The sequence below is a fragment of the Rhinolophus hipposideros genome (genome assembly GCF_964194185.1).
Source record: "Rhinolophus hipposideros genome assembly, chromosome: 8".
NCBI classification, from domain to species: domain Eukaryota; kingdom Metazoa; phylum Chordata; class Mammalia; order Chiroptera; family Rhinolophidae; genus Rhinolophus; species Rhinolophus hipposideros.
In genome coordinates, this window is record NC_138054.1 from 54,460,480 (window position 1) to 54,485,587 (window position 25,108).

Here is a 25,108-nt window from a genome sequence, read left to right on the forward strand (position 1 = left end):
GTAACAAATAGTGCTGGCTTATATGATAAAAAGATATGTTGGCTCATGTGATTGTTAAGGTCATGGCTTTAGGCTATGACTTGGTGATGTGACAGGATGTGATTTCTCTTGGTATCTTGGCTTTGACCTCTTTGGTCCAGCTTTACTGTAGACCTGTTACCTTCAGGAGCCTAGCTATTGCTTCCTGGGCTACAGGCTATTTTTGTCACCGTATACCCAGTACAACTCTTAGTGGACAAGGTTATGTTCTCTGCCAACCCCTGATTCAACCACTCTGGTCAAGGGGATGGAGCACATTGACTTGCTTAGCTTAGGTCATGTTCTGCAACCCAGAGCTGAGGGTGGTGTCAGCATCTGAGAAATCACATACTTCCCCAAATGGGAACTGGGGTGTACAGGAAGGGAGAAATGGGATGGGTGTAGGTGGGATAAATGCTAAAGAGGAAACAAAAGAAGATCTTCTAGAGAAACATAGGTACTTTTATTACCATTTTTTAGCTGAGGAATGGAAGTTCGTAGTTCTCTTAGTTGGACAAAGATGAAACTTCCTCGAAGTAGATCATATATGTCAAGAGGAAAAATTACCTATACTGTATATGTTATCATAGAAATCCAGAAGCTGAAGGGATGTTACCATCCCCTTTGGATAGATAGGACAGAGAAGTGTCATGGGCTATGTCCCTGAGCAAACTGTTTTATTTATTTTAACTTCATTTTCTCCTTCCCCACTCTCCCTCTTCCTCCTCTTCCTTCTTGTTCTTTTTTTCTGGAAGACTGGAGATAATAGTAGCACCTATTTCACAGGGTTTTTGGGAAAATTAAATGAGACATTTACAAACACAGGTGACCAAATGTCTTTCCATTCATTATGTGTTTAATCCTTAAAACATCCAGGGAAAGTAGCTGAGGGCGTTCAGTCTAAGAGATGAAATTACTGAGGCCTAGTGTGGTGTTAGCCACAGGAAAAACCAAAGCAAAGTCTTGTGAGTCCAAGCCTTCCCCACTCTCTTTCCTCTGAATGGTGCTGATTCCTTAATGAGGTCCCAGCTCTCTATCTTCGCCTTGCTGTGAACAGGATCCACACTGAGGGAACGACACATGTAAATTATTATTAGCATGAAAATGGGTAATTACTATTTTTTTTTATATTTGCATCATCCCAGATGATCTTTGCGTTAGACATTCTTTAGCAATGAATGGCTGAACTAAAGGGCTTGCGGTTCATTCAGACCGTCATTACTTCTAAATAAGAAATTCATTTACTGTCGCTCATGTTGCTTAAACAATGCAAAGCAAAGAGAGACTACAGAGCCATCTTCGCTTGTAAGGGCTGGGACACAAGCTGGAAATCACCTAGGCCAACCTTTTAATTTACACATGAGGGAAAGATGGGCCAGAATAGGGAAGGTCACTCAATTAGGGGCAAAGCTGGAGCTAAAACCCATTTTCTTTACTTCTATGCCTAAGTCTTGTCATTAAAACATGAATGCTGATCATCTGACTCCTATTTGGTCAGGAATTACCTGATAATTTTAAAATACATTGGGGGAAGAAAAGATAGACACTTAATGTTCTACAGGTTCCAAAATGAAAATACATTAAAAATCCTTCACAAATTCCGTTGTGTTGTATTAATTTTATCTTCTAACTTCTACAATACACATGTGGGGGAGAAAAATGGTTATCTGTATATATTGAATCCAGTCTCATTTGAGTCCTGCTAATGTAAAGGTATGAACTAAAAACATTTTACGTTAAAAGAGAACAGAGCAAATCGCTTATGGTAACCATTGCATAATGAAGGAACACAATGAAGAATTAAAGTTCAAATTACTTATCAGGTCTCTTCCATTTTCTAAGTTTTTAAAGTAGAAAATTGCACAGTATAATTACAGTAAGTTAATTTGCATTCATATTACAATTCAATGAGCAATTACATTCTTTTTTATTTTAAAAAAATATTTTATAAAGTGTGATTTGCATCAGTATGTTTCCAGGAAAGAGTGGCAACTTTTTCCTTATGTGGTTTTCATACAAATTAAACCATGCAGGACTGTCTGGTATAGAGTTGGAGTCTCTTATTGACTTTTGGGGAACCATTTGAAGCGTGACTATGTTTTCAGAGCTTTTGAACAAGAGCTCTTGAAAGAATCATAGAATATTATGGTTTGGAAGGAGAATTTAAAGGTCCTATTGCTCAAGACACCTTTCTCCTATTCACTTCCACCATCTGAAGCTTGAGTTTCTCTAACGTGTCCCTGCCAAGCCACTATCCAACCTGTATTTGATTAACTCCTATGTCGGGAAATTCTTGACCTTTTGATGACACTCACATCATCATTGGACGGCACTTTCATTTGATGGAGGGTGCTCCATTTTTGTCTAAACATTCTTGCATGAATGTATTTTAAGAGATACTTTTTTACACGTGTATGGCTTTGGTAGTGCCATGGAAGACATAGAGCACTCTTTTCATGTTGAGCATGCACCATTTTATTCAGGACAGCCAATATTGGCACAGATGTCTGTGTTGGGCCATAAAAGAGTGGTGCTCAGGTTTGTGGGGACTGATCAGCTGTTCCACTTTCTCTGTGCCTGCTTTTTAAACAAAATATTTAAATAAGATAAAATAGATATATATTGACATGCATAGATCTTAAGAGTAGTTTGATCAGTCTGTCTTCTTTCACTCAATATATTTTTAAGATTCATCTATGTTGCTGCGTAGATCAGTAGTGCATTTTGTTTCTTGCTGAGTAGTATTCCATTGTATGAATTTCTATAATTTGTTTATCCATTCTACTGTGGAAAGAAATTTGTTTCCAGTTTGACCTATTATGAATAAAGCTGCTATAAAACTTTCGTGTGTGTGTGTGTGTGTGTGTGTGTGTGTATTGTGTACATATTTTATTTCTCTGGGTACCTAGGAGTAGAATACCTGGAATATCTACAATTGCTCATAGGGTAAATGTATGCTTAACTTGATAAGAAAGTGCCAGGCAATTTTCCAAAATGGTTACACCATTTTACACTTTCAACATATGAGAGCTCTGTATCATCACCAATATTTAATACTATTGTCAGATTTTCACATTTTAGCCATTTTAGTAGGTGTGAAGTAATATCTCATTATGGTTTTATTTGCATATTTCTTGTGATGTTGAAGACATTTTCGTGTGCTTACTGGCCATTCATATATCTATCTTCTTTTGTAAAGTATCAGTTCAAGTGATTTGTCCATTTTAATTATGTTGTTTATGTTTTCATTACTAATTAGTAGGAGTCTTTTAAATTTTCTAGATTCATGTCCTTTGTCAGCTATATGCATTGTGAATATTTTCTCCGGGTTTGTGGTTTACTATTAATTTTCTTAATGTTGTCTTTTGATCACACATGTTAAATTTTGATAAAGTCCAATTTATGACTTTTTTCTTTTATACTGAATAATTTTTGCTTCCTCCCTAAGAAATCTGTGCATACCTCCAAATTGTGAAGAAACTCTGTAAGATTCTTCTCTAGAACCTTTAGCATTTTAGCAATTATATTATGTATGATTATGTATGATTGGGGAAGGGGTTGAGGTTAAAATTTTTCCCTTCATATGTTTATACAGTTGTTCCTGTAGCATGTTTTAAAGACTTTTCTTTCCTCAATATACTGCATTGGATTTGTGTTAAAAAAAAAAAAAAGAGTCAATTGACTGCAGCGTTGATCTATTTCTGGATTCTCTATTCTGTTCCATCTTTTTCTTTTCATTTACATTTTAGCATTTGCTTATTAATTCCTTGGAAAGTGAACTGAAATTTTTATTAGGATTGTGTTAAATGTATAGTTTAATTTGTGGAGAATTGACATCTTATTAGTGTTGAGTTTTCCAAACCATGAACATGGTATGTTTCTCCATTGATCTGTTTTCATCAACGTTCTGTAAGCTTTGGTGCAGAAGCCTTGCACAACTTTTGTTTGATCTATTCCTAAGTATTTTGTGTTATGCTATTGTAATGGTATTTCAATTTTTCCAGTTGTCTGTCTGACCAGTTGTATAACTTTCATTTAAATATTTAACCTCCTGAGTTTATTTCTAACCCACCTGCAAGATATGAGTTCATGTTTTTCTTAGAACAAGGCCAAGGATAAATATATACAAATAGCTTTTGGGGGTTCTTCAAGTCTTAAGTTGGGTAACATATAGAAAGTTTACAATGCAATACTTGGACTATCAGACAGAATTCTTATGGTCAAAAGTGGAGAAAAAAACGTAAACGACTTACGTACTAGTGGGAATATTTTGGCGGATATAACTGAAAAATCTGGGTGGGAGGATGGTAGTTGATTTCAGGCATGGCTAAACTAAAGCCCTTTAACAATGTCCTCATAAATCTCTATTTTTCTATCTCTTAGTCTTGTTTTCTTCTCTGTTAGTTTCAGGCTCTGAAGGATTTTTCTTATGGAATGGGCTCCTGCAGATACAGGCTTAATATCTTTCCAGTTTCCAGTCCAGTGGTAAAGAGAAAGCATTTTTCCCAGTTGCGCTCGCAAAAGTGCACAGGTTACCCATTGACTTCCCTGAATTGTGGCCAAGAAGTGTGTTGCACGGTCCATCCCTAGAGGTGAGGGAGGTAGAGTCAGTTCTACCAGAACTAACTAGAAAAACGTATTATTTGGTGGAGGACTTGTTCCTCAGAGAATGCTGGGCATTGTTTACAGAAGAAGCAGGAATGGACCAAGGAGGCAAAACAAACAAACAAACAAAAAACAACACAGTAATCACAAAATACATGGCAGCTATGTCACGTGACGTGCTGATTCTTCTCTGCCCTGATACTCCCTAGGCATCAGAAATTCAGTCATTTTCTGATACTTTTAGTCCACTCCTATTTTCAAGTACAAACATCCCCTTAATACCACTTTATGAGTGAAAAAATTGGGGGTTTGTATTGGGACTTATGAGTCCTTTGATAATCACTTTAACTCTCCACTTTGTTTCTACTGTGCATTTAGCTAAAAAGAGCAGACTGCTGGCATAAATGCAATTGCGGTGTTGCTACTCTCCTCCATGCACTCCTTGGAAAAATAAAAGGACTGTTATTTATAGTGACTGTAAACCAGAGTCAAGTTTAGTAATACTGCCAAACAACCTTTCCCTGGAATCAAGCAAGGCCAGTATCATAAAAGAAGGGATCTTCTGTTTTGATGAAGCCACATAGAAATTTTTTTCATTGTTTTTTTGACCTCAGAAGAGAAAGAGAAATTGGATAGTTTACTTGTTTCTACAGCAGACAAAAAAAGTATCTGAAATGTGGATAATGTAAGGTTTGCAAAATATTTTTCCTGCTTTTTTTAAACTGGACCCCTTTACTTTCACACTAAATTCAAAAGTCTTGAACATGGCAAGCCAGACCCCTTTCTATTTGTTTATGCTGTTTTTCTAGTGTCAACTACAGTCATCCCCCAGAGAATAATTTCTTCTGTGCTTTTGCACATTCTCTTTTCTTTGCCTGAAATACCCTTCCCTTCTTCATCCAGTTACTCATCTTTCAGGGTGATATAACTTCTTTTGTGAGGTCTTCTTAACATCCTACCCTGGCTTAAATACCCCTATTGGATGTACCCCTAGTATCCTGTACTTAGCACTATCGTGGATAGCATTTATCGCAATGCAACATGATGATGTGTTTCCTTCACGTGGTTATGGGTTGTTGGAGAGTAAGATTTTTGTTTGTTTTTTTCCTCTGCCCATGCCTGACATTGTGTCTGGTATAGAGTAAGCGATCAGGAAATATTTTTTGAATAAGTGAATACAATCTGAGTTTGAACATGAATTTGAATGAACGGGACTGGGAGAAACTTACACCTTTGGTATTAACCTTTAAAATTTTGTGTGTTCTATATGTTAGTATATTTTGAACACATGATGTCTCTAATAAGCTTTGTAAAAATGTTCCTTCTGAACATTATTTTTTTATTAATTTGAGAGCTTTATGTGTACAGAAATATTAGCATATTCCTGGCATATGCAAGCACTATAAACTATTTAATAAATGGTGGCTATATAACAATTTGTGTTTGAAACTCCCAGAGCTTACAGCACAAATTCATTTTATTATACTCCATCCAATGGAAGGTATATTTGAAACAAATGTAGGAATAAAGAGAATTTTAAATCATATAGAATACACAAAACAGGCTACTTTGCATTGCTTTCTTTGGAGGAGGAGTTATTGCCAGTGGGATTTAAGATTTCTGACATTTGGTTTTGCTTTCAGTGATGGGTCAGTTTCAAACAGCACTTAAATAGGCATCCTTTCTGAGTATCTTCAGAATCAAGTGCATAAGGATGAATTATGAGAATTCAATAAAACTCCTTTTGCCATCTGCATGCTATGCATGCCCATGTTTTTCATTCAGTTGACACTGAGCCTCTCAAAAGCAGGATCTGTTTCTGATTTATCATCATTATGTCCAATGTCTAGCACAGTGCCTGATACATAGAATGGACTCCATAAATGTTGTTGTTGACTTAAAATTAACTAGTTTGGAATTATTCTGGAAAGAGAACCAATGCGTAGTGTGTGACTTATCCTGTTCCCACCATGTCCAGTGCATTATCTCATTTAAGGCTCACGGCAATCTCATGAAGTAGGTGTCTCACGAGGTAGGTATCACATGGTAGAATTTAGAATTTTGAAGTTCAGAGAGGTAAGTAACTTATCAAAGTTGATGCAGGCCCATGAGCTTCCAGTCTGTATTCTATCCAGTACACACCATGAGAGTACCTCTCTCACTGGGCTATTGTGAAGGTTAAATGATTAAGATACAGAAAGGACCCAGAAGGATGTCTCGAACATAATAAGCGACATATACACCTTTGTTGTACTCATTACTTTGTTGTTTCTCAGAGTAGATGGAAAAAGAAAGCATATGGATTTTTTTCGTATGCAAAACTTAATACAAATGGCATTGTTATTTAAATGAGAAGAAAAAATACCGTAAATTTGAGATGAATTGTTACTTGACATGTTTAGCATAAGTTAAAATAGTACTACTTCAAAATTTGGTTTGGCTTAACCCAAAAGGCTATTAGGTCCTTGGGCAGCTGTGTGCAGTTAGAATCTACATATTATGCTTTCTTCCAGCCTGGAGTTGAGAACAGCTGCAGCTTGTTGCCCCTGTTGGATTTAATGGGAATTTGCCCAGTTTCCATAGTGGACCATGTCCAGCACTGAATAGAAATAGAGTTTTAGATGAGCCTTTTCCATTTCTATTACTCTTCCAACTCAGTGTTCCACACTCCCTTCAGCGTCTGTTATCATAATGTCAACTGAAAACAGAACAAGGTAGAAGAGGGATGACGGCAACAACTCTTACATCAGGGGTATTAAAATGGGTGTAAACGGTTTTTATGTTCCCTGGCTGTCCTCTGAAGCATGGAGAAACTTTGGATTTTTGTTTGTTTGTTTTTTGGTAGAGTCAATGAAAAGTTAGACCTCTGTTTGATAGTCTAAAGTTTGACATTTGCCCCAGCCACCTGAAGTGCATAATAGTTTTCTACACTCTTTCCTCTTATTTCAACCAAGTCTTCTTGATTGGTCTATGTTCCCTGGTGTTTTTGTTTTTATTTCTGTTTTTTTGTATTGAGTTCAGATTCCCAATGTCTGTCTTTATAGATGAGGAACCTTAAGTATTTTATTAATCTTATTAGAGTTGGCTGGAGAGCCTGAACTTCCTACTGAATGAATCTTCAGTGTTCAATAGTAACTCTTGCCATTCTCTAGAACGTTGAAAAAGTCGGAGAGACTTGAGCCAGTTTTGTGGTCCCCACCATTAGATTTGCTGGTCACACCCAGGAGGAGTCAATAGAAACAGTTATATCAAGGGGGGCACCTCCCTCCCACCTTGCTGGGAGTGTCCTCTGATCAACTTTTTCCCCCAGATTGTATCCTGCCAATGACCTCACACGTTTTTCTTGTCTCTGTGTAAATTGCTATCTTTTCAGGAGGTGCATGACAGCCTCCATACACTGGGGCCTCCATTTGTACAGAAGCTGTTATTACGGAGTAAGTTTAATGGGTCGTGAATTTTGTGGTGAAAAGGAGGGTCTCTCGATGACTTTGCATGTACAAGCCACAGACCTATTGGCTCCACAAGGATTGCATTAGGCTAAATATTTTTAGCCCATTGACTCTAGCGGTAATAACCCTAAATGCTTCATTAAATTTTCATGGGTGAGTGACAGAAGCTATAAGGGAAAAAAAAACAAAACTCAAATCCACCACATTAGCTTTATTATTACACAGCTGGAGGACAGGAAGTGTGGCCCCTACAAAGGATAAAAATAAACTTTTTGAAGGACAGTTTCCTGACTCTTCCTTTTCCATGACCTGCTCCAATGGGTCAGCACTTGATCTGATTTGTTACCTCCCACACCTGGCATTTTGCCCTCTGGAGGCCAATACACCGCAACAAGCATTTACTGGAGTTGAATCCAGTCTCAGGGTTGAAACATTTCCAGACCGACACAATATTTTCAGCCACTTATTGAATTTTTGTAAACCAGGACCCGAAGTAGAGAGTTGGGGCCTTCTCCCAAGCATGTTCTAATCTGAGACTAGTCCTCTCCTAGGAATTTTAAGAAAAGGAGTAGGGAGGCAGGGTAGGAAGGGGCGAGTTGGGGTTTACCTGGGGCCTGCATCCTTTCAGTCGCCTGCGTCCCTGGACTGATGAAAACGTGACAGATCCAACCCTCTCCTCCACCCAACTTTGCGTGGGAAGTTTCAGCGAAGACCAGAGCTGCCAAACCACCTTTGGCCGCTGGGAGTTAGCGCCCCCCTCCTGCGTGGGGGCTACATGTCCTAGCCGAACCTCCATTCTAGTTCTCACCCACTGGCGCTCTTCGTCTTTGGGTGTGCCGATGTTTAGAGGCTGGGATAAGAGTAGCCCTAGATAAAAATAAGGGAGGCTGGGCGAGGGCTGTGCTGCTGTGCTTCTGCTGCTGGTGGTGGCGGCGGCGGTGGCGAAAACACTGGATACTTTCTGAAACCCGAGTCCGGCAGTTTTCTCTCCTCCTCTCCCCCACCCGCTCTCCGCTGGCACAGCCGGGGTTGGGCACCCTGTGCTCCCGGCTCCGCTCTCCCCCTCCACGCCGGGATGGGGAGTGAGTGCAAGGGCTCCAGAGGCGCGACGGCGAACCGCGGCGCCCCCGCTCGCTCGCCGGCTCGCTCTTCCTCCTCCTCGTCGCCACCGCGACTCGGCTGAACCCTCGGAGCGCGCTCGGGCAGCGCAGAGAGCGCCGGGCGGGAGCGAGGGCGGGAGCCGCACGGCTGGGACGAGGGGCGCGCGGCGGGCACCCAGGAGGCGGCGGCCGCGTTGCCGGCAGGTGAGACGCGCCCACGGGCGCCCCGTGGGCGTGGGGCAGGAGGGGCTGGGGCTGCAGGAGGAGGCGGGTCTGCACACAGGGCGGTCTCCTCCCCCTGCTCTGACGCGGGGCCGTGGCTCTCGGGGAGGATGGACCCAGCTCCGAGATCGCCGGGGCTTCCCCGGGCTGGAGAGCGTGCCTGAGCGCTGCCGCCCGCCGGGCATGGGGAGCCGCTTCCTGTGCGGCGGCGGCAGCGGCGGAGGGTGCTCGCGGCGAGCCCAGGTGAGGTGCGGCGGCGGCAGGAGTTCCGTGAGGACAGAGTTCAGAGCGGGCAGTTGCCCGGCGGGCACAAGGCGCGGGGACACCCAGGGCACCCCTCTCAGGAGTTTGGTTAGGGGTACCCCGGGGACAGCGACTGCAGTTTTCCGCCCGCTCCCTCCACTGGCTGGGGGAAAGGGGCGACCTCTGAGCCTTCTTTCTGCGTCTGCTCCGTAACCCACAATCTCCCCACTCCTGACCACTCGCGGTCCCCTCTCCAGACCGCACCCCAAACACTTGTCTGTCTGCGGGACCCCTTGCACGCTCCTTCCTTCTACGCTCCAGTCTCTGCCCAACCCCGGACCTTCGTTCTCCCGCTCCAAAAGCCACCCGCTGTGCTCAAGCCCTTCTCCCTGCTTCGCTGGCGGCGTCCCGGGGCTGGACCCTCTTCCTTACTCAGCCGAACCCGGTTCTCACTTCCCTCCTCCTCTGCGCGCTGCGGTTCTGCCCCGACCTGCGGGAAAATCGGATGTATCCGAGGAACCCCTGCCCTGTCGCAGACCCCACTCAGAGCTAGGGCCCGCGGCTCCTCTGACTGCGGCCCTTCCCCGGGTGCTCCATCGGCCCGGCTCCCCGCCGTCCTCCTCCCCTCCGTGCCGCTCCCCAGGCGCCCTGCCTCCCCAATAGGTCTCCTCCCCAACCCGCACCTCTTGCTTTTCTATGCTCTAGACTCGATGCTCAGGGTTTTCTTTCTTCTTCCTTTTTCTTTTTTCCTACTGGGGAAACTTTAAATCCTCACGGTTTAGCTCTTAAGGAAGCCCTAAAAAGAGGACTCAGTCGCCAAGAAAACCTGGAGTCAGGGAGTCAGAGACGAGGGGAGTTTGTGTCGCGCCCTCGGAAAGGGGTTTTGGGATGAGTGTACAAAGTACATTTCAAAACGGCTGTGGTTCCTGTAGCCCGGAGTCTCCTTCGTCCTGCAGAGTATCATTATGACCCCTGGTGGGAGGGCGCATCTTTTCTCTGCTCTTGTTAAAACGCCTTTGTGTGGGTGGGTGGGTGGGTGTTGGACCGGACGCGGGATGGTGCGGGATTGGGAGGCGGAGGGCACCAGGGAAGGCTGCTTCCAGAGGCTGGTGCCACTTAGCTCCTACACAGCTCCCTCCCGACCCCGCCAGACTGTGTATGTTTTACTCCCTGTAAACTCCCCATCCACCCCCAACTGCACCACACAAGTCCTCATTGTTGGGGGTTTGCCTGGGCACTTCCGCCTGGGCTGGGAGAGTCTAAAGGAATGGGGTGGGGGTGGGGAAGCCCGGGGCGCTTGGCGACGGCAGTCTGGCATTCGCTGGAGGCTTGGCGGTGGTGGAGGAGCTGCGAGCGCCGCGTCGCGGGCGTCTGTGTGCTCCAGCGTGTGTCGGCGAGGGTGGGTGCGTGCCCGCGTAGGTGGGTGCCTGCGGGTGCGTTTGGATGCTGGCGCACGCCTGAGCTTAGCTCCTTTAGAAACAGGGGCGAGTGGAAAGCTTGCGGAAGCCAGCGGGCCTTTTGCTGCCCCGGAGCTGAGGGGGCCAGCGAGTCCTCCGAAATGGATGTTACAACGCCATCCTCTCTAGCGAGTTGCCGGGGGACCGAAGGAGGGTCCTCTGTCGCTTGTTCGTCCCTTCTGCTCCCCTCCTACTGGCCATTTCGAAGTACTTTCACAATGTTGATGGTTTTGAAGAAAGGCCTTGTGGGGGTTCCGCTGACACTTCATAATACTTAACATTTTTTCAAGTAATCATATAAAGGTAGCTTACGTTCAGAACCCCTTGATTATCGGGTTCACGTTTGTACATTTATGTGCCAATTATGGGTCTTCAGGAAATCCATAACGTGATAAACCATCCCCACCCCCTGAATTAGCACCCATTGTTTTTGTTATCTCAGTGATGAGTGATTCTGGACGGAACCCTGAATTGCCCAGGCTTGAAGATAGATGTGCATGGGGGTGCCGGTGGTGGGTGGGGAGATTGAGTGAAGCAGGGCATGCTCCATGGCACCTCCTCCCCCACCGCCCCTTCCGTCTCTTTCACTTCCTATCCTGACAAGGCTTGGAGACAATTCTGGAATCTAAAAGGGATCAGAGATTTTCTTGATTTCCTATTGAGAAGGGCGACCTAATCAAAGCTGTATAAAAGTCAACTTCTAAGCAATCAGAAATTGCTGATGTCTTTGATTGAAACCCCAGCATTCAAATGGAGTTTTGAAGAACTCCCAGACATGGCTTTTGAAGTGCTATTGTTCTTTTCCATACACAGAGGCCCTCTCAAAGGTTTAGGAAGTTCAAAATGCAGTGATTTGAAAGACTTGACATTGTAACTATTTGGCAACTCTGAGAGGATCAGCAGGGATGAGACAAGAGGCTGAGGTGGGAAGTGCCAACGTGTTGTTACTATCTTCTTGGGAACAGAGCCGCTATCAAGTGGGAATTCAGTCCTTCACATCAAGTTGGCAATTAAAGCTCTTCCCAAAGCAGATTTAGAAGATGATTTTTAGTAGTTTTTCATTTCTTTCTTTTTTTTTTTTGGTGGTTTGCTTAAGGTCTGAATAGGCATATCTGAAACATTTAATCATGTTCATTGTATTCAACAATAAAATCTGAATAAAAATTACTTATTGTTGATGAAGCTCATCTCTCAAGCTGTTTCACAGTATGTTTCATTTGCAAGAGATACCATTGTGTGAGGCGGCTGCGAAGAGATGGTATCACTTATTGTTCATTTTCTCCCAAAGCCAGAGAAGAATATATGCTTCTTCAATCCCCTTTGCCCTCTAAAATAATTTTTCTTAAATGGGTGGGTGTTTTGCGTGGTACTCGATAGTACCCATCTTCAGCATAGCATTTGGTGGGTTTTGGATGCCTGAAGCCACCCTGCAGGCAGATGAAGAATCTCACTGAAGCAGCATTTCATTTTGATAATTCACTCAAGTCAAACTTTTTTTTTTTTTTTTTTTTTTTGTTGGGCTTTAATCCTTCTCTCAAAGTAATAAAGCTAACAAAGCAAGAAAATCACAGTTTATGTCTTTTAGATGACACTTTTAAAAATCACAAAAATCTTGTCAGGAATGTTAAATGTTATTTAGGGCTTACTGTGACAAAGAATGTTCACTTGTTAAGGGATTGAGGGTAAATCACTCTCAGAATCTCAGTTTCATCATTTACAAGACAGGGACAATATTATCCAACTTGTGGATCTTTGAGCAATTTTATGGGGGAAAAAATGTCTCATTGGGTTCTTTGGCACATAGCAGGGTTTCAGGAGAATGGTAACTTTTAGTGACAGAGAGCATGGGATTCTGCTAAGGAGAGAGGATGGCATTTGGAATTGGAAGGTTCGGGTTGAATCCAGGTACTTTCTGACTTCATGATGCTTTGCAAATCACTGCTCTTATTAATAAAAATAAGAATAAGTAACCTTTATGGAGTACTTACTAAGAGTCAGGTACCCTTTTAAGCACTTCTCAAGTATTAATTTATTTAATCTTGAACTAACCCGAGGAATTGGATACTTTTATTCTCTTTCCCATTTGATAAGGAAACGGGCACAGAGAGAGTTGGTAACTGGCCCAAGGTCACACAGCAAGTAAGGTATGGCACTGGAATTTGAATATAAGCATTCTGGTTCCAAGATCTATTCTAACCATGGCCTTATGTTGCCTCTGAGAGGGAAGGTGATCTCAGCTATCTCCCATGGGGGTTGTAAAATTTAATGAGGATTGATGGAATAGTTAGACCTCCTGTAGGAGCAAACTACAGGTTGTTCCCAATTTCATGTGCTGAAACACAAAATGGGTGTTCCTCTGTTGCCATAGGGGCACTGGGCTGCTGGTTGACATTTTGAACACTTATGACAAGTATTGGTCAGTATTGATTGACATCTGTCTACTCTGTTAAAATCGTCATTAATCAAGTATGCAGAGATTGCATTACTGCTATTGTCTATTACCAACCTTGGTAAGCAGAGATTCTTAAAATTAAAAGGTGGCATAACAGGTGATTACAAGTCCGGACTTGGGTGCTAGACTGCCTGGGTTCAGACCTCAGCTCCTGCCAGGTATGTGGCCTTGACCAACTTATCTAACTTCCATTTCCTTTATAATAAAATAACAGCACCTGCCACATAAGATTGTTTTGAGGATTACAGGGCTTCACACAAAGTGCTTTGAACAGTACCTAGCATGTAATGTTACTTAGCTATTAATGCTGTCCTTCAAACGAGATAAAAATCCTTCCCCTTGATTATAAAAAGTTTTCTGTTTGTCACTGGTATTCTGAGACTTCAGTATTCAGTATCTAGGTGGTTTTTTTTTGTTTGTTTGTTTTGCTTTGTTTTCCTAAACAGAGGGTAGAGAGGAAGAGTTCTATTTCAGCATCTGAGGCATAGGTTTTGTTGTGTTTAGCTTCCTGGAACTATTTCCTTGAACATTTTTCCTCTTTACGAAGGGAATTTTGAAGCACACATAATGCTAAAAATGTCCAGGTCATTGCCCTTTTCAGCAATTACATTCAGGGAAATAAAATGACTGCTTGATTAAATTCTAGAAGCGGACTAGTCACCTCTCCTAATTACAGATTGGAAAATAAAGCAGGCTTGGGGAGATATATAACTTTACAGCTGTGAGGCACTGTCGGAACCCAGAATTAGTGGACTGTTTGCCCAATGCTCCTTCCTCTGGACCAGATTCTCTTACACCAGGACTGAGAAGTGGCTTGAAAACATAAGTAGAACTTCGAGGTGGGGAGACTTTGCCAAACTAAGAACAAGAGCCAGATGTTCTGTAAAGCAAAAATAGTGTCCAGTAGGAAAAGAAAATCCTTCCTCTGGTAGTACATTTGTATCCATGAAAACTATCTGAAGTTACTCTATGAAATGTGTAACAGGATATGAACGTGTGCTAAAAAAATACATTAGTGAATCACTTGCATACTTCCCTTAGGTTGGAGAGCAAATGATCAGGTTTCTTTTTCTGTGAGATGCTCTTTGTATATTTCTTCCATTTAGTCCTCAGATATGGAAAGGTTTTGGTTCAGGAATCACAAAACTCCTCTGGCTTCTATTTCATGAAATATGCAGCATATTCTATTGGAAAGAAATTGCCAGCTTGCTTTTATTATTATTATTTTATTTGAACCTGACGTACAACCAATCTACAATGCCAGTAGGGGATTCTCATAAAGAGAAAAGAAAACAGAAATAAGATTCTGCTGAGTAGAAGAACTCACAGCTAAAATGATAAAAGTTCTATGGTGGCAAAGTTGGTTTGTTTAGCTTAGGGGATAAAAAGGAGAGGGCATTCTCAGACAGATGAGACTTGGGTTCAAGAGTGAACCCAAGTCAACTATTTGGAGTGCCTACTGTGGGTCTTACAAAATTGGCTCCAAGCTTCATACCAATTTCTGACTTTCTCTGTTGGTCAGTCTCTGTGTTTTTTGACTGGACTCATAATTTATCGGTTCACTATCCATCAGTTAAGCCATCCCTTACTCTTCCTTTTTCTCTCCTTGTTTCTGTCTGAGTTTGTCTCTTTTTCAGTCTTTGTGTCTGTTTTCTTTTTTTTGTTAGTCTCACAATTGACAATAAAGTCTGAAAAGTTACAAATACACATTGAGAATATCCGGAAAATTGAGGAAGCAAACTCTGGTTATGCACCTAGACACCGCTTCTATGTCCATTCAACACATATTTCCTGAACACCTACTTTGTCTGGCTCTGGCTCTGTACTAGGTGTTGTAAACAGTGCCAAAATGTAAAGGTGCTGTCTCTGCCATCTAGGCACCTGGCCTTCTGCATAAATAACTGCTATAGTGTGAGATGTGGTGCAGAAAATATATGTACAGCCCTGGAAGCTTCCAGAGGAGTAATTCATTCTACCTGGAGAGGAAGATGATGGGGAAGTATTCACAGAAGAGATTGTATTTCAACTGGAAGCTGAAGGTTGACCAGGAGTTTTGCAGGGGTTGCAGGCATTCCAAACTGAAAGAACTACATGGGCAAAGACAGGTGGGCATGAAGGTCCATTATGGGTTTGGGATGGGCATAGTTGGGTGTGACTATAATGTAGAATACGTGGCTGAAAGGGATTGTTTTATAGAGCATTTTCCAAACTGTGTTCCAGGGAGATGGTTTTGAGTACTTCCAAAAGAAAACATTTGGAGGAAGAAAAGTTCTATGCTCAAAAATGTTTGGAAAGTACTGAGTTATATATCCTACTCTATAAGACATGGTATTTACTGACATATTCAAGCTTCAGAGATTTCTTGCAGTAAAGAAACTCATTTACCTCATTAAGACTTTTCCACACTTATTTGTCATAGAACCTTTGATATCAAGGAGCCCCCTCAGTATCTTACAAGATAGTTTAGGGAAAATGTTTATAGGCAATCACTTATGTTTTTTAGAAGAACAATTTTATCGTGAAAGCAATGTGTGTGATTTGAAATGTAGTATAGTATATTGAAGACATACAAAAAATATAAATAACAATATAGTAAAAACAACAACAACTACAAAAAAACAACTCTACCTACTACTCAGCTTAAGAAATAGAGCCATACAATTGAAGCCTCTTAGTAACCGCTCTCTGATCATATTTCTTTCCCTCCTGCCAGAGATAACCACTATTCTAAATTTGGTGTTTGTCATTCCATACATTTCTTTTGAATAATCTTTTCAGAACGCCAAACTTAAAAAGAATTCCACTGAATTCTAACCCAGTTTCTAGCTAGTTACTACAGAGATAAAGAAAAAAAAAAGGATTTTGTCCAATAAGTGTCTAATAAAGGCATTTATAAGCTCTTTAGGGGAAGGCAATATGGCTTTTTTTTTTACAACACTGTCTGGAACATAGTAGTTGCTCCACAAGTTTCTGCTGGGTTGAGTTGAATTATATGTGTACAGTCTTCTATGGTTTATTAAGTCCCTGTGGATAAAAAGATTGGGATTCATTGTTTTCCATTGACAATATTGAAATTCTTTGTGATCTGCAATCTTAAAAAACACATTTTTCATTGCAGTTCTTTATTTTGTAATCTGGATTGGGAAATAAGTAGTAATAGTCATCCACTGAAAGTCATCTTTGTTTTCTTGACATGTTTTGGAATCATTGATCATAAATACTTATCTAAATCTATCCTATTAAAAAAGTTGATTAAAATAGTAGAGTTCTCCATTTCCCATTACTGGGAAAAAATGATAAATATAAATGATTTTAATCAAAAAAGAAATTTGTAATGCTCATTAATTACTCTGTACCTAGACACTAAGTACTTTAAAGGTTTACGAGGTTCCTATCCACAGGGTCCCCAAGAAATAACTTACTATCAGTAACAGAATGTTACAATTAGGCACTGTCATTCCAATACAGGTAGTGAAGATATATGTGACATACGTGAGGGACACCGTCTTGAAAAAGCTCACATCATCTTAAAACGTATGTCATATTTGGATGACATTTTCCTTTTCTATTATCCTAGCCTATAATATATTACTGTATACGTGTCGACATGTAGAGGGAATGTTAGACTATTACTGAAGGATGCATGGTAGAAAGAATGAGAAGAGACAGGGGAAGACTTACAGGCTCGCTGGGAGAGGCTTTTTGTACTAAATCATGCTTGTATGTGAGATAGTAGATTTGCTTTTCCCACTGGGTTTTAAGTTGATCATGGCTGAGAATCCACCCTAGGGTTGGTTTTCTGCCTTTGATGCAGATTTCTGGTACAGAATTCTCCTAGTGGTTTTTGAAGTAGTAGTAAAATCCCAGCAGATAGAACGAGAGTCAGCTTTGCGTGTGAATGATCATGAACAGTGCAAACACGGCACGGCGGGTGAGGAAGAGAAACCACAGAGTGCCAGCGCCTCGTGATGGCCCAGTCATGCCCATACACTATGATGATGGCACGTGGTAGTGCTTGTCTTGAATTGTGGGACACATTATTTTGAACAGCATTCTGTGCCTGCTCACAAAAGTTCTAAATATAAAACCACCACTCAAATGTACTCGTTAAACCAGAAATGCCAATAATCCAATTGGGGGAGAAATCAAAGATGGGCCAACCATATGCTGATTCTGAGCTATGGCATGTATTCTTAAAACACAGCTCCAATGAATGCAAAAAGGTTACTGTAATTTATTCCTTTGGGAAGCTGAATAGATTTATAGACCACATAGAAGTTGGATTCTTGCCAACCTTCTGCTATCTCACTTCTTAATTTTAATGCAGTTGAATTTATCAATCTTTTCTTTTATGGTTAGTACTTTTTATGTCTTATTTAAAAAAAGCCTTTCTTTTTTTAACCCTGATGTCATAAAGATATTCTCCTTTATTATCTTCTGAAAGCTTTATTTTTTTCGCCTTTCGCATTTAGGTTCTTTAAACCAGGTAGTGTGTGCGTGTGTGTTTGTGTGTGGTGTGAGGTACGAATTTATTCTAATGTTCTTCCATATGGGAAAAAAATCATCCTGGCATTCAGGGTGAGTTTGGAGGCACATATTTTGTCCACTCTTTTGCCTAAACCACACTTGTTATTATTATAGTTTTATAATAAACCTTGGTATTTGGCAGGACAATTTCCCCAGTGTCCTTCTTCAAAGATGCCTTGGCTTTTCTTGGCCTTTTTTCTTCCATATACACTTTATAATACTCTTTTAAAGTTATACAAAAATACTCTTCAGATTTGATTGGCATTACATTGAATTTAAACATGGACTCAGGAAGAGTGACATCATTATGATACTGAGTCTTATATCCATAAATAAATACCTCTCTCCATTTATTTAGTTCTTAACGTTTTAATACAGAGTATAACTTTATTCATATAGGTATGCATTCTTTTGTTAGATCTTTTTTCCAGGTGCTTTATATTTTTTAGGTGCTATTGTAAATACTATCTTTAGAAAAATTGTATTTCCTAATTGCGTATTAGTTTTCATTAAATTCCACCTGTGTTTTTTATTCTGGATGGTGGGGGTTAGGAGGGGAGGAGAAAAATTGGTGCTTATTGAGTACTTACTGAGCACTCTGTGCTTTACAAGCTCTCATTTGATACCCAGAACAGCCTCCAGGAAAAGCTTAGCACTGCTTTGGATCGATCCCTCCTCCTTCAACCACTGACCGTGTAGGAGCTGTCCTTTGTCCTGGGGCCAATGGGCATGCAGAAGTGATGGAATGTGGCTAGTGAGGGGATGATCAGCCCAAGTAGCAGCTAGTCATCTTGTTCAAGTGGCAGAGGTTGTTGAAAGACATCTCTGGCTTTCCCGTGGAGAGTGAGGAAATGTGCACAGGATGGCACAGACCTCTCCTGGTTGGACACCCTGTTCAGCATAAGTAGCCTGAGCCGGGGCCTGGGGGCTAGAGTCTGGCTCCAGACACACTGGTCTGGCATGGCAGGCAGGCCATAGTCATCTGGTTGCCCGAGGGACACATTTTGGCTGGTAGCAACCGTCTACTTTGACTTTTCAGGCATCTCTCCAGTCAGTGAATATTATTCCCACTTTCAAATGAGGAGCCACAGGTCTGGAAAAAATGGAAGATGTGTCCAAGTCATTAAGCTGAGCTGGAATAGAGACCAAGATCTGTTTGCACCTGTATCAGTGCTCTTCCTACCTCATCTTGTTGACTTAAAAATCCTCAAATATATTATGATGATATTATAGGGAAACGCCAGAAGCACTTTTTACTTGGGAATGGGCCACTATGCATGGAAATTATAATTTGTATCTGTAAACAAAAGGTAATGGGAGAGATGTCCGACTGTGGCCCATGTGGTGATTATTATTTTCCAATTGTGAGCGTGCTCTCTGTCTCCCCTATTTCCTTTCTCCCCCTTGTCATCTAATTCCTTTGCCATTATTTCTTTTTTAAGCCCATTACTACTCGTTTCTACTCATTCCAATACTATTTATATTTTAGAATGTAAGGCAGATAATTTCTCTGCAAAAGTTACCCCTATGACATCAGTGTTGATAAACTTTCAAATTCCTCTTCTCCCCTTGCCAAGTGCTATACTCCTGTCCCTCTTCTCTCACATCCTGTCATTAACCCGTTTCATTGTATTTTCCGGAATGGCAATATATACCATGCTAGTTTAGCTAGATATAAAAGGATCTCTTATAGGAAGCAAGATTAAGGGAAAGAAAAGCTGGCCTCTGGTGGTTTTGATAACACTGTACTGGGGATGCCAAAATCAGAAGTGTCTGGACACTGATGGTAACCACTTTGAGCACCTCTTGTAACTGCAGAAGTCAAATGTGACTTGTATTCATCTCTTGTTATCGGTATACAAGTATATTGAGGATTACAATTAACACAGTTTTTTTTCCTTTCTTAAAATGTATATACATTTTTTGGTACTCTCTGTATATTTTCTCTGCTGTGTATATGGGTTCATAGGAGGGGGATCAAATATTATTCTGTATACATTTGACTGCTCTAAATGTGTCAGTGGAGAGGAAAGTCAAGATTTGTTGTTTGAGTAGCCATAAATCAACAAAAAAAATCAACAAAAAAGATTTGTTGTTTGAGTAGCCATAAATCAACATGGCTGGGAGGAAGAGGGTTGAATACTGGGTCTGAGTTGCCCTCTTTACAAAAAATAAGTGAAGACTGTTCAACAAGGGCTCAATCTCAGTTTGCTGCTTCCTTCTGCCTGCTTTTCCCAGGCACATGTATCTTTCTGAGGCTTCTGGAGCCCCAGTCTCTGTTACACACTACTCTTGATCATGCCTTTGATTGTTTTGTTCCATGTCTGTTACTGTGGAGTCCTCTAAAGATTGCAAGTTTCTCAAAAACCCTGTCGACATGTCCTTCATGCCCCCCTGGACTTGCTTTCCGAGCAAGTTCATCTTAAATACTTCCTACCTTTACTTTTTAAAGTCTACCATAGTTCTTGAGCAGTGCAGGTGAAAGTATCCCTATCATAAACTGTGTTGAGTCTATGAAAACAAAATAAGTGTTTTCTGTTGTGATTTTAAACATTTCCTGTTGGAACATGTTTTTAGATCCTTTTATCACAAAACTGTGCCTTTCCTGTCCTAGTCTCCCTCCCTCTTTTCCTTTCCTTCCTTCATTCCTTTTTCCATTCCAGTTCTATCAAATCAAATCAACAACAAGAATAAGGCTTCTCAACCTAAAGATGTATAGCATGATTTTACAGTTATTAGAATGTGCTGTATCCCTTTCTTTCTCACACTCATCATTTCAGTGGAGGAGGAGGTATCCGGGGCGTAGTCGGGAGGTGGACTTTGAAGGTCTTAGTATGTTAAGTACTTAACGTTCTATAGTAACGTTAAGTATTTTACATGGGTGATTGTTCACTTGGTGGATTATTCGCAGCTAGTTTAAAATTACAGCCTAAAGATGACACTCTGGCAACCAGTATGTGTCAGGGGTTGAAGAGTACCTCTCCATGACATCTCTGAGTGCACCCAAACCCACACGATGACTCCCAAGCAGCACTGAATAATTTTAAGGCTGTACATTGTATCTATCAGTGAGAGTGTAGTCAGGAGACACATACCATGTCAATTAATGGGAAGATTTTAATACAGGGAACTAGTTACGAGGTGTTGGAAGAGCTGAAAGTGTGACAATGAAGCAAAGGAACAAGACGAGCCGCCTGCCTCTAGATCTGCAGGCACTAAGGGCGGCCATGGTGTCACCGAACCCCAGGGGTTGGGGCAGCTGGAAGTGGGAGCAGGCCCCACACAGGACGAGCTGGAACCACAAAGGAGACTTGGCCAATTCTGGGGTGCCACCTTGAAACAGAAAGGGAGGGTGCCAGGGAGAGAGAGACCCTAGCTCTCCTCCCCCTTCCTTCTTGTCTCCTGCCAGTCTTTCCCACTGAGCAAATCTAACTGGATCCTGGGACCTGCAGTTGGGATCAGGCTCTTGCCACACTCAACAAAGCAGGAGAAGGGGCCAGGAGGCAAAGGACTAGTTCATATACCAGGAAAATAAATCTCTTACAGAAGTGCTTGTTAATATTGCAGAGCTAAAGGAAAACAATAAAGTGAAACACTTTTTCCTCTTCTTCCCTCTCCCTGCCAGCATCCCGTCACACCTCCTTTCCAGAAAGCTGAGTGACTGCTGGCAGTTGAATCTCTCCTTACCAGGGTGAGATGTTTTAGTTTTGGGTGCCCTGGTGAGTAGGACATTAGCAGTAGGGCCACACTTCTCTGCAATTCCAAAATCGAAAAGGCTCTGAAAACTCAGTTAAAAACAAACAAACAAAAAACTCATTTAATGGAAAAACCTGACCTGATCTGAATGGACATGAGGCTACTTATAATCTTTATTTATGTCTCTAGTGATACATGTGGCTCAAGAAGCATTAACGAACTTGATGTCGGGGTGCCACCCCAAACCCAAGAAGGGATATTACAGATAACAGCCGAGTGTGTGGCAGAGGATAAGCTGCCTTCCTAAAATGCAAAATAACATCTGTGTTCTTAACATGTATGACCCAAGGAATTTGAATAAGGGATTGTGAACCTGTGTTTGAACACTACACAGGGAGACCAAATGGAAACGCGGTGCTATAAACGTGCAATTTTAGGATAGTGCTTGTGGTAAACACCACAGTCCCTCTGGAATCACAGAATGACAGGCTGGACTGGCCTCTGGCAGAACAGCCCGTTTGTTCTGTGGATTAGAAGACTTTGCTAAGGTTGGGGACCTAGCTCACATGTCCCAGGACCACCAAGGGATTAATAGTGGAGTTGGAACCATTTATTTTCCCTTTGCAGTGTATGACGTTTTAGGTCTGATTCTTTGGTTATGTTCAAACATTTAAACACTTGACATTTAGATAAAGGACTCCAGGCAGGTGAATATAGAGGTAAATCTACACTCTAGTTACAGCAGTCTTATATTTGTGTACTGTATTGTGTGTGTGTGTCTGTGCACGTGTGTGCACAGACACACACCAGATATCTTCTTAGATCTTCAGAACAGTCCTTCAGACAGACAGGATGGGCGTTACTATCCCCATTTTACAGACGGTCAAACCAAGGCTTAGCCAATAACTAGTTCTGTGGCCGTGGGCAAGAAGACCCTTAACTTTTGGAGCCTTGACTGGGAAAATGAGTTCTCATAGGGTTTTGTAAATCAAAAGAAGTAACAGCTACAACATAATCAGAACAGTGCCGAGTGCACATTGATGTGGCACAAATGATAGTTCCTTTCTCACTCACCCCTCAACCGTCAGACACGTGAAATAGATTGCTCAGTCACACAGCTATTCCCTTTGAAATATAATGAAGAGGAGTCAGTCATTGAATGGCAGACCTCCACTCTCTGTCTCTGTCTCTCTCTTTTTTTTTAAATTTATTTTTCAGCTTTATGAAGACAGTCTTGAAATAATGCCACCTGTGCTAATTTTCTCTTTTTTCTTCAGAAACGGTGTCATGTTTGCTGTGATCTTGGTGGCCCCTGTTATCTTCACGGGTCAGGATACAGTCTGACATTTTGTTTATTCCAAATTTGACTGGATGGGAACAGCCACCACCAGGAACACAATTTGCTTCCGAAAGCAACTTTATTTCTTGTCAGCACACATGGGACGTGGTTTATCATAATTCACTAAAGATGGGCATAATAAAATATTTTCTTTTTCTGAATATTTTATAAGATTAATAAAGCTGCGTTCTTAGGGAAAGTTTATTAATCCATAACTTATAGAAAACTCCAGAGGAAGAAGCTGTGAGATATGTTCTGTAGGTAAAGACGACAGGCGTGCCGCCACTGGAATTGAAGTATGCATAAATTATTCAGCCAGCTAGCTACCTTCTAGGTGCATTACAGATTGTCGCTGTGACGGTGACTCTGCCTTGGACATGATCTAAACAAGCCGTTGTTTGATTTTATTTGTAAAGTGGGAGGGTGTGAAAGAGTAGGTGGCCAAGTGTAGAATAATCACCATCCTTTCCATCCCCTTGCCTGTACTTGAGCTACGTTAGACACAAAGGCACGCGTGTGGACCCTGGCTCCTTGGCACAAAGCCATATGCACTGGGCTTCTGCTGTCTGCCTAATGGAGATGGTGGTGCTGGTGGCAATGATGGTAATGATGATGGTGATGAGCAGGATAAACGGTACCTCTGTGTCCATTACAAGGACTAATGATTTACGAGAAAGGACTTGGTGCTCTATCACTTCATCCATTCACTCAGTATTTATTGAGTCCCTGCAGGGTATTGGCACAATGGTGGGCTCCACGAATACAGCCGTGAAGAAGACACAAACTCTCTTCTTAACATCCAGGATTGTCTGGGAAGCACAAATAGATAAAAATGTGGTGGCTAGGGATGACCGAAAAAGTATTAGCTGAGGTGAAAAATAAGACAGAAGGATACATTTTGCCAGCGTAGGAAAGGGTCAGCATCTAAGTTAAATATTTTGACGGTGACTTCGAATTTGTTAGTTGGTCTTTTGCGCAATAAATATGTTCTGGGTACTCTGCTGGGCTTCCAGAGTGAGCATGGCAGAAAGTGCCATGACATGAATGACATGACATGGTCATTCGCTGTGTACAGTCTCCTGGGGAAGACACAGAATCAGTGCCGGTATGAAGGAGGCATGTCCTAAGTCAGGGGGCCACGATAAAGGTAGAGATGGTGTGGGGGCAGAGTCCCAGAGAGCAGTTTCCAGGCTCTGGCCTCACGTGGAAAGGGGCTGGCTCCTTTCTGTCAGCTGTAATCAGATGGCCATCCGCTGTGGTTGGGTGGCCATCGGCTGTTACCAGGTAGCCATTAGCCACTATATAACTGCTGTGGCTACGCTAGGGGGTGGGTTGTTGGTTGGCAGAGAGGCATGGATTGGAGGTAGCAAGTGGGGTTGTTGGTTGGCAGAGAAGCAAATGATGAATTGTACATCGTGTGGCTCCTGCTTCCTGTGTCTCCAACCCAGCTGCCAGCGAGACTATAGTGGTATGAACCGCCTATCCATGGCTCCTTTTTGGCCTTACCATGTCCTGCGTTGTGCAGGGAGTGGGAGCTGAGACCTCGCATGACACATAGGCAGTTCCATGTATTAGGAGCCCTAAGTTACTAGGAATGGATCACAAAGTGGTGGGTGGCAGGAACCAGGGAAAGTGAGGCTTAGAAGGTAAGCAGGATTAATTCATGGAGCAAGCACCTTGTCACCAAGTGTTAGCCCTGAGATTGTGGTTAGGTAAAGTAGCCTTTTCTTTGTGTCACCTCTGCAGTTTCCTTGATTCTCCTATTGCCTGGGGTCAAAGATCAGTCTAAGGAGAAATATGGTTATATTTAATTAGGTGAAATGAGGACGTACATATGTCAGGTGTGGTCTATTTTAATGGTCTTTCAGGTGTCTCCTTTTATAAGAAATGTAAGCTCAGGTGCCTAGAAGGGCTGTGCAGTGGACATTGGTAAGTAAACAGTTTGGGGGACTGTTTGGGGAGCCCTGGGTATACTACCAGTCAGCTACAACCAATGGTTG

General features: G+C 42.0%; 1 protein-coding gene across 7 annotated transcripts in view; it reads left to right on the forward strand.

The window, feature by feature from the left end:
* DAB1 (DAB adaptor protein 1) overlaps positions 1-25,108 on the forward strand; it is a 1,094,927-nt gene that overhangs the window by 692,214 nt on the left and 377,605 nt on the right. For 2 of the 7 annotated variants that reach the window (XM_081055477.1, XM_081055481.1), the window contains exon 1: positions 9,478-9,637. The exons of 4 other annotated variants lie outside the window; for them this stretch is intronic. The gene's annotated coding sequence lies outside the window, so the exon portion shown is untranslated. Of the gene's footprint in view, positions 1-9,477; positions 9,638-25,108 lie in introns of those variants that run through there. One more of the 7 variants, XM_081055480.1, reaches the window with a different exon arrangement.